This window comes from Hordeum vulgare, chromosome 4H, assembly GCF_904849725.1.
Source record: "Hordeum vulgare subsp. vulgare chromosome 4H, MorexV3_pseudomolecules_assembly, whole genome shotgun sequence".
NCBI classification, from domain to species: Eukaryota; Viridiplantae; Streptophyta; class Magnoliopsida; order Poales; family Poaceae; genus Hordeum; species Hordeum vulgare.
Genome location: NC_058521.1, coordinates 424,598,444 through 424,609,047, shown reverse-complemented (window position 1 = coordinate 424,609,047; position 10,604 = coordinate 424,598,444). Strand labels below are relative to the sequence as shown.

The 10,604-nt window shown below is 43.4% G+C and overlaps 1 pseudogene; it reads right to left on the bottom strand.

Annotated features, from left to right (window-relative positions):
• Window positions 1-777: 777 nt before the first annotated feature.
• Window positions 778-3,463, bottom strand: LOC123450574 (annotated as a pseudogene).
• Between the last annotated feature and the right edge of the window lie 7,141 nt (window positions 3,464-10,604).

Here is a 10,604-nt window from a genome sequence, read left to right as displayed (position 1 = left end):
GAAAATCTAAATATCTAACAAAAAGTGATTTTCTGCACGGCAGTAACTTCATCATCGATTCTGTATAACCAGCAAAAAAATTACTTGCCTTATATACTGATGTTGGTACTAACGTCTCAAATAGTTCATTCAGGGTTACAACACCATGTAATCCAAGCTTGTGCAAGCATGGAACATCCGTACGAAATGGAACAACTCCAAGCAAAAAGAACTGGTAAAGAGGACAATGTTTAGATCAATGAGATTTATTCATCTTATCCTTATCAGTTAGAATATTTTAAAGAGCATATAAACTAGTAATAGGCTTCAATCTCATTAAAATGAAATAATTACTCAAACAATCACTGTGCGGATCACATAATGATAACTTTAAATGATTCACTATCACATAATGCAAAACTAAAGACAGATGTGAGTACATCAAAATCTTGATATCGACACCCATGGAAAAAAGTAGACAGAACCAGCAACTGATCCGCAATAAATACCATGATGATCATCACAATAATCATTGTGCGGATTGGGAAACTAGCACCATGTAGAACCTTCACAAATAAACAACGATCCATAAATATACTTGCAAATGAGAAACTATAAATGTGACATATACACATCATTGCACACGAAGCAGGAGAACAACATTTTACACCGCTGATAATGATATATATTAGGTGTCGCAACAGACATGCAGTTTGGCTTTGTTTTGTTTAGAGCGGAATCGGATATAAGCCGGAAGGGTAGAACTGATGCAGAGTAGGGGAAGCCAGTTAATGGATATCAGTTATCACGTACGTGAAGAACCCCAGCAACAACCAGGATCTGCTGCCCGTGGCAGATCGACGCGACCGGCTTTCCTTTGTCCATGAACCACTTGGCCAGGCTAAGGATCTTCTCATTCAGGGCGAAGTACTCAGGGGCACGTCCACCGGGAATCACAAGCGCATCGTAGCTTGAGGCGTCCACGCCGTCAAATGACGCGTTCAAAGCGAAATTGGTACCAGGCTTCTCGCTGTAAGTCTGGTCGCCCTTAAAGTCATGGATGGCGGTTTGGCACTTGTCCCCAGCACCCTTTTTAGGGAAAACCGCATCGACATGGCAGCCAAGGGCTTGCAGGGCCTGGAATGGGGCCATCACCTCGTAATCCTTCATGTAATCCTGTATAGAAAGTCATCAGAACAAACAGGTTAAGTACACTATTTATATGTAATGAAAAATGAGAAATAATGTTTACAAGGAGGAACATTAACTGAATTGACCAGGAGAGAATTTTCTCGAAGTATTACCCCGCAGAGGAACAATATTATCTTGTCTGCACCTACGACAGAGCCTCCAAGAGCTTTCACAAATAGGCTGATGAATTCACTTGGCACCAGCAGCAACCAAAACTGGTTTGACAGGAGGATACGCTGTGCATGCACGGTCCCTGACTACTCCAGCTGCTGCCAGAATCAGCTGTCCATGGCAAACTGATGCGATGGCTTCTTAGTGTCTGAGAACTTCCTAACTAAGGCAAGCACTTTTTCATCCATTGCAAGGTATTCTGGTGCACGGCCTCTAGGAATTACCAAACCATCATATGCAGCAGCGCTAACATCATCGAACGTAGCATCAAGTGCAAAGTTATGACCTTTTGATTCCGCATATGTCTGCATCAGATATACAGAACACAAAATTAGTGCAGGACATTAAAGCAGTACTATGTCAGAAAGATTTGAGGTACCATCACACACTTAAAAAGAATCACCAGCATGGCTGGTTTATTAAAACTGAGCATTCCACACAAATTAAATAATATTCCTTGCCAATTCAAGAGTATGTTAGCAGAAGTGCAAGAAAAATTTATGTGACGACGAGATGGGAATAGAAGATTTACTGATGTACTAATGAGTAGAAAGTGGTACATTTTAATTGTGAGCACGGTAGGTCAAGTACAAAATCATGTGTGTATTTCTTCATTCCGTATCCTTTTTTTCAGACATGTACACACTAACACTGATTCAGTGCATATTTAAGACTCATGTGTATGTAAGAGAAATAGAACTGTAGGAAGAATTAGTATGATAGTACAATACAGGGACCCCTAAGATCAATGTGTACTCATGAGTAGGAAGTGCTAAATCTTAATTGTGGGCAGGGAAGGTGACGTGTGGCAGGAAGTAGCACCTCCCTGACATTTATACATCTAAACTTGCCATCCAAAAAAAATGAAACTTGCCATCCAAACAGAAAGTTGCCATAGAAAAACGTCAGGACAAAATTGCCTCGTGCCAATCATGCGGCACTTATTAGGGTCCTATTTAGATTGTTCAAGATGGATCAGTGAGTAAAACGTACTGCATTTAAATTGCGAGCACAGAGGTGGAATGTGAAACCATATGTGCAGTTTATTAGATAAATCCCTCCTTTTATATCTAGTACGTATAGACGAATATTAAAGATTCGCCTAAACAAAAAAGATCCAATGACCAACTTTAGTTTTAAGCATTAATCAGGGTAAATGGTTACTAGAAAATCCAAACAGTACTTCGAGTAAAATAAAATTATGACAACCTCAACAAGTAGTGAACCAAAAGAAGATTTGACAACTACATTAACTTAAGCCAGTCAAGATTTGGAAGTTAGAATGCCTGTTTCTCACTTCACGAGTGTTGAACAACGACCATTAACACCAATAGGTCTGTTTCTGGTCTGTCTTACGAATTATGGTTTCTCTTAATTCGTGCATTAAGAGAGAGAAAATGCATCAAACAGGCTTAAATATCTGGTCAGTGTAGTTATAAAGGGTTAAAGGCTCAGGTAACGCACGCACGTTGCCCACTTAATATACTAGCGCGACCGCGGAATTGTCAAGCACACATGCTCCCTGCAGCCCAGGACAGACACAGCGGCAACAAGAGACGGACATAGAGCAGCTGAGCAGTTCATGAGCAGAGCATGAGCAGGTACGGGTCATCAACTTGGACAGGCGTACGTACCATGAGCCGGAGATGCCGTCTACGAGGCCATTGATGCGGTCACCGATGACGCAGCCCTCGCGCATGACCTCCTCGGCCACGGACATGTCGATGGCCTCCAGGGCCGCCAACGCGTTGCTCTCGATCTGGATGGGACCGCGGTACTGCCCCTCCCCGCGCACCGCGGTGATGCCCCAGTCGAACACCGTCACATTGTACCCCTTGCGCCCGGCCGCCAGCGCCAGCACCAGCCCGCCGATGCCGCCGCCCGCCACCAGTACGCGAGGCTTCACCTTCAAGGGCCCCGGCGACGATGACGATGCCGGGGCCGTCTCCGTGGCGGCTGTGGCCGCCGGCCGCATTGCCACCACCAACCTGGCGCTGGCGTGCGCCCACTGCTTCCTGGGCTGCGGGGCTGAGAGGAGGACACCGGTCTGCGTCGAGTACTGCTCCTCGTGGCAGAAGAGCGTCTTGGCCGGGGAGGTAGCAGAGAGGAGTGCCATGGGCATGGACCCCGGTGGTCCGATTATTGATCTCTCGCGGGATTGGCAAACGAGAAGAGCGTTGTTGGGCAAGTGGAAGCTTTGGACGGAGGGGAAGAGCTAACTAAGCCTAGGCTGTTTAGACCGCATTCTTGGGGAACGCCGCCCGGCTCAACCCGCCCATGTCCGCGACGCACGCGCATCCGAGCAGCTCGGCGGCGGCCAGCAGCACCAGCAGCGGTAGCAGATGCGGCGACGCCATCCGAGCTACTCAACTAGGCCGCAGGTACCAAGCGAGCAGCGGCAACGGCTCAACCGCACAGAACGATGGGTGGTGGCTGAGCGAGAGGTGTCGGGCGGCTTGGAGAGGCTCGACTGCTCCGGATCTAGGAGGAGGAGGAGAGGAGAGCATGCGACGGCGCCGGATCTGGGAGAAGATTGGGGTGGCGGCTCCGAATCGGAGGTGGGGGGATCCGGTGGCTCTGGCGGAGGGGAGAGGAGTGGATCGGGAGGAAGGGTGCGATGGGGGGTGTGAGCTAGGCTTTGGATTGACTATCTTTTTTTCTCTGTAGATAGATGGATGGATGGATGTGGGTTGGAGATATGGATGGATGGATGGACGCCATGTCATCAATCTATGGGAAGATTTCTCATTAGTTCAAAAAATCAATGATTTAGAATAGTTTTCAAGTACTAAAAATAAAGGAATTTTGTGAAGCATCTATCAAAAATATTTTGCAAAAGGGCACCACACAAATTTTCACTAGAGTTAGACCGTATATTTCTGGATGAGGACCAATTTGTATGCATTTCCGATCTTTCTAGCTTTTTTTAATCATTTTCCGAGTGGCAAAAATGGGGATTTTTTTGAAGAACCAACCAATATTTGTTGCAAAATTGGACTCCATCATTTTTCTAAAATACTAGTAGGTTGCTTCACAAACTAGGATGAGGTGGGATAGAATGGACCCACGAATGATATGTCAACATAGTTAGAACATGTTACGACATTTTTATAATCGTTGTAGAAATTATCACGATCTCATCTTATGCGGTTACGACGTTTTTGACTCACATCGTCGTAATTTATATGTAGATTTGATCCCCTCAAATGGCTTACGACAATCTTGGAAGAAATCGTCATAGATTTATGACGAATTCATCAACGACATCTTAAAGAACGTCATGTATAAGCATATTTCTTGTAGTGCAAAGAGTTGATCAGAAGTTGAATGTTATTCACTATGTTAGTAAAACTCTAGACAGTGCCCAAAGAAACTATGCTACTACGGAAAAGGAATTTTTAGCAGTCGTATTTGCATGTGAAAAGTTCAGGTCTTACATAGTTGATTCCAAAGTCACAATTCACACTGATCACGCTGCTATTAAGTACCTCATGGAGGAGAAAGACGCTAAACCTAGACTTATCAGATGGGTTCTCTTGCTACAAAAAATTGATTTGCATGTTGTTGACAGGAAGGGTGTTGATAACCCCATAGCAGATAACTTGTCTATGTTGGAGAACGTTCTTGATGAGCCACAACCTATTGATGATAGCTTTCCTGATGAGCAATTGAATGTCATCAATGCTTCACGTAGTGCATCGTGGTATGCTGATTATGCAAAATATATCGTTGGCAAATATATACCACCTAGTTTCACATACGAGCAAAAGAAGAAATTCTTCTTTGACTTGAGACATTACTTTTGGGATGATCCTCACCATTATAAGGAAGGAGTAGATGGTGTTATTAGACGTTGTGTACCTGAACATGAACAGGGACAGATCCTACAGAAGTGTCACTCCAAGGCCTACGGAGGACACCATGCGGGAGATAGAACTGCACACAAGGTATTCCAATCAGGTTTTTATTGGCCCACTCTCTTCAAGGATGCCCGTAAGTTTGTCTTGTCTTGTGACGAATGTAAAAGAATAGTTAATATCGGTAAACGTCAGGAAATGCCTATGAACTCTTCACTTGTCATTGAACCATTTGATGTCTGGGGCTTTGATTATATGGGACCTTTTCCAAAATCCAATGGGTATACTCATATCCTAGTTGTTGTTGATTACGTCACTAAGTGGGTAGAAGCTATCCCCACTAGCAGTGCTGATCACAACACCTCTATCAGGATGCTTAAAGAAGTTATTTTCCCTAGATTCAGAGTACCTAGATATCTAATGACCGACGGTGGTTCACATTTCATCCATGGTGCTTTCCGTAAAACGCTTGCTAAGTACGATGTCAACCATAAAATTGCGTCTCCCTATCACCCTCAGTCCAGTGGTCAAGTAGAGCTAAGAAATAGAGAGATTAAACTAATTCTGCAAAAGACTGTCAACAGGTTTAGAAATGGTCTAAGAAGCTCGATGATGCACTGTGGGCTTATAGGACTGCCTATAAGAATCCTATGGGCATGTCTTCGTACAAAATGGTGTATGGTAAAGCATGTCATTTACCTCTTGAGCTAGAGCATAAAGCTTATTTGGCGATCAAATAGCTCAACTTTGATTTCGAACTTGCTGGTGAGAAGAGGTTATTTGATATTAGCTCGCTTGATGAATGGAGAACTCAGGCATAGAAAAATGCCAAGTTGTTCAAAGAAAAAGTTAAGAGGTGGCATGATAAAAGGATAAAAAAGCGTGAGTTCAATGTAGGTGATTATGTCTTGCTATATAATTCTCGTTTAAGATTCTTTGCAGGCAAGCTTCTCTCTAAATGGGAAGGTCCCTATATTGTTCAGGAAGTATATCGTTCCGGTGCTATCAAGATCAACAACACGGAAGGTAATTGTCCGAGAGTGGTAAATGGGCAGAGAATCAAGCATTATATCTCAGGTACTCCCATAAATGTTGAAAGCAATATTACCAATACCATAACTCCAAAAGAATACCTAAGGGATATTTATCTGCCTGTTTCACACTCCAAAAACGAAGAGGTATGTGATTCGGTAAGAAAACATACTCCAAAACTTTTCCAGTAGGATTTTTCCTCCGTTTTGGAATATTTAAAAAAATAGAAAAATTGGAAGTAGTCCGGAAAGCGCGCGAGGAGGGGACAAGCCTGCCAGGCGAGGGCCCACCCCTTGGCCGTGCCTGGGGAGCTTGTGGCCACCTCGTGTGCCTCCCGGACTCCGTTTTCGTGTGGAGTACTCCTTCTGGTCTGAAAAAATCATTATATATTCTCCCGAAAGGTGTGATCCTCGTATCACGCTAATTTCCTCTGTTTTTGTTTCGAGCCTGTTTTCTGCCGCAGATTTAGGGCAAGATGTCTTCTCAGGATTCATAGGGGGAGAGCTATGTGTCCGATTACCTTGCTAACCCCAAGGTCTATGGGGACTTGGATACTTATGGCTGGACCACTGATGAGGAAGAAGACTATGATCCCAAGGGGAAGGAACAAACTAGTTCTGATGAAGAGGAGGCTCCTCTACCTCAACCTAGACACACGCATGTGAAGTTCAAGTAGTCGAGCCTCCCTGACTCAAGGATGAAGCCTAAGACTTTGTTTATCCCTTCTCGTTTCTTGCAGGAGAGTAAGCAGGAATTATGCCAAAGGGTGTTGAAGCTTGAAGAGGAAAATGATGATCTGAGGGAGCAGAATTTTATGCTCAAGTGGAAATTAAACAAGCTCAAGACCTCTGCAACAACTCCACCACCATTACCTCCAAAGTAATACAACTAAGCATGGGTATGGGCAATCCCCTTGGCTTGTGCCAAGCTTGGGGGAGTTGCCCCGGTATCATATCACCATCACATCTTTTTCCTTTACCTTTGTTTTAGTTTGTTCCTTTTCAGTTTTCTCTTTCTCTAGTAGATGAAAGGTCTTAGTGTTTTAGGCTTGAGTTTTTCTTTGTGTCACCCCTGATGTATTCGAGCTCATGAGCCATATAAAAAGGAGTGTCTCAGTTGAAGGGCTTTGCCTCATGCCATGGTCAAAAGATTGAGAAAGAACAAAAGCGTGAGAGATCATGTAATGATCTTATGGGAAGTGATGGCTTCACATATATAAAAGAATGATGATTGAAACATGTTGAGGGTAGACAAACGTAGACCTTGGTCATTGTTGCAATTAATAGGAAGTGATAAAGAAGGAGAGGTTCACCTATAAATATATCATCTTTGACACCATCTATGATTGTGAACACTCACTAAACTATTGCATGCTTAGAAGTAGATGTTGGACAAGGAAGACAACATAATGAATTGTGTTTGCTTCGTTCCGAACAATGTTATATGATTAGAGATCCCTTAGCATGTGACGATTGCTTCCACCTCATATTAGTCAAAACTCCCGCACCAAGTAGAGATACTACTTGTGCATCCATAAACCTTCAACCATGTTTTGCCATGAGTGTCCACCATACCTACCTCTAGGTTGAATAAGATCCTTCAAGTAAGTTGTCATCGGTGCAAGCAATAAAAATTGGTCCCTAATATGTATGATCTATTAGTGTGTGGAAAATAAGCTTTGTACGAACATGTGATGAGGAAGACATAAAAGCGATAGACTGCATAATAAAGTTCTTTATCACAGGAGGCAATATAAAGTGACGTTCCTCCACACTAAGAGGACACGCATCCAAACCTCAAAAGCACATGACAACCTATGCTTCCCTCTGCGAAGGGCCTATCTTGTACCTTTACTTTTTGACCTTGAAAGAGTCATGGTGATCTTCACCAATTCCTTATTTCGCCTTTATCTTGGCTAATGTAATATGCTTGGGAAAGATCTATATTCATATGTCAACTTGGAGGTAAGTATTCATGAATTATTGTCGTTGACAGTACCCTTGAGGTGAATGGTTGGGAGTCAAAACTATAAGCCCCTATCTTTCTCTGTGTGCAGCTGAAACTTTGATCTCATGAGTACTATGTGAGTTGTAGAAATTGTAGATAACGAAAGGATGATTGAGTATGTGGATTTGCTTTACAAGCTCTTATTTGACACTTTCTGATGTTGTGATAAATTGCAATTGCTTCAGTGACTAAAGGCTATCGGTTGTTACTTCTCGGTAAGGTTCTTGATCCATACTTTACTTTGTGAAGGAATTGTCACTTTAGCATGAGAGATTATGTGATGATATTGTTGTTCTGATCATGATCATAATGCCTGCATGTTCATATCTTGTTTTGTCGACACCTCTCTCCCTAAACATGTGGGCATGTTTATTGATCTAGGCTTTCGCTTGAGGACAAGCGAGGTCTAAGCTTGGGGGAGTTGATGAGTCCATTTTGCATCATGCTTTCATGTTGATATTTATCGCTTCTTGGGCTGTTATTTCACTTCACGGTACAATACTTATGCCCTTTCTCTCTTATTTTGCAAGGTTTACATGAAGAGGGAGAATGCCGGGAGCTGGAATTCTGGCCAAAAAAAGGAGCAAGTTTCAGATGCCTATTCTGGGCAACTCCAAAAGCCGTGAAAATAAACGATGATTTTTTTGGGATTTATAAAAATACTGGGCCGAAGAAGTGCCAGAGGGGCACCAGTAGGTGGCCACAAGCCTACTAGGCGCGGCCACCCCCCTGGCCTCGCCTAGGGGGCTTGTGGGTACCCAGCTGGCCCTCTAGCTCTCCCATTTTGCTACAAGAAGGGTTTCGGTCTGGAAAAATCAAGAGGAGGCTTTTCGGAGGATTCGCCGCCGCCACGAGGCAGAACTTGAGGAGAACCAATCTAGAGCTCCGGCAGGACGATCTTGTCGGGGAAACTTCCCTCCAGGAGGGGGAAATTGTCGCCATGTCATCACCAACACTCCTCTCATCGGAGGGGACTCATCACCATCAACATCTTCATCAGCATCATCTCATCTCCAAACCCTAGTTCATCCCTTGTAACCAATCTCCGTCTCGCGACTCCGATTCGTACTTGTAAAGTTGCTAGTAGTGTTAATTACTCTTTGTAGTTGATGCTAGTTGGATTACTTGGTGGAAGAGTTTATGTTCAGATCTTTGATGCTACTCATTACCTCTCTGGTCATGAATATGATTATGCTTTGTGAGTAGCTACTTTTGTTCCTGAGGACATTGGATAAGTCATGCTAATAGTAGTCATGTGAATTTGGTATTCGTTTGATATTTTGATGTGGTGTATGTTGTTTTTCCTCTAGTGGTGTTATGTGAACGTCGACTACATAACACTTCACCATTATTTGGGCTTAGAGGAAGGCATTGGGAATTAGTAAGTAGATGATGGGTTGTTAGAGTGACAGAATCTTAAACCCTAGTTTATGTGTTGCTTCGTAAGGGTCTGATTTGGATCCACTAGTTTAATCTATGGTTAGACCTTGTCTTAATTCTTATTTAGTAGTTGCAGATGCTTGCGAGAGGGGTTAATCATAAGTGGGATGCTTGTCCCAGTAAGGGCAGTACCCAAGCGCCGGTCCACCCACATATCAAACTATCAAAGTAACGAACGCGAATCATATGAACATGAGGAAAACTAGCATTACAGAAATTCCCATGTGTCCTCGGGAGCGTTTTTCCTCCTATAAGACTTTGTCCAGGCTTGTCCCTTGCTACAAAAGGGATTGGGACACTTTTCTGCACCATTGCTACTTTTGTTACTTGCTACTTGCTACGAATCATCTCACCACACAACTACTTGTTACCGATAATTTCAGTGCTTGTAGATTTTACCTTGCTGAAAACCACTTGTCAGATCCTTCTCCTCCTCGTCGGGTTCGACACACTTAGTTATCGGAAGGACTACGATAGATACCCTATACTTGTGGGTAATCAACCACATAGATAGAAATAGACAAATAAGTAACATCCTAACAAGGTTCGGCCACTACATAGAAATAGGTATCAAGGTAATAAGGATTAAGGCCATAAGGTTGGGCCACACATATAGCAAGGAACATAAGTTTGTGACAACTAGCTCAAGGTTGTGGGGGCTCCTCATCCTCATCATCATCTTTGGTTGCCATCTGATACCTCTCAAACCTATCGACTTTTCCAAACACTTTAGCTATTGTTTTGGCTTCATTCTTACATGATTCAAATGAAACTGACCGGATTGACGCTGTTTTTAGCAGAGCTGCCTGTATGGTTTTCTTGTGTGCAGGAAAATGGATATTTAGACGTCCCAGAAAATTCCCATAAAAATAGAGAAAATCCACACACTGGGAGGGACCTTGGTCCAGAAGATGGTCCAGGGGGGGC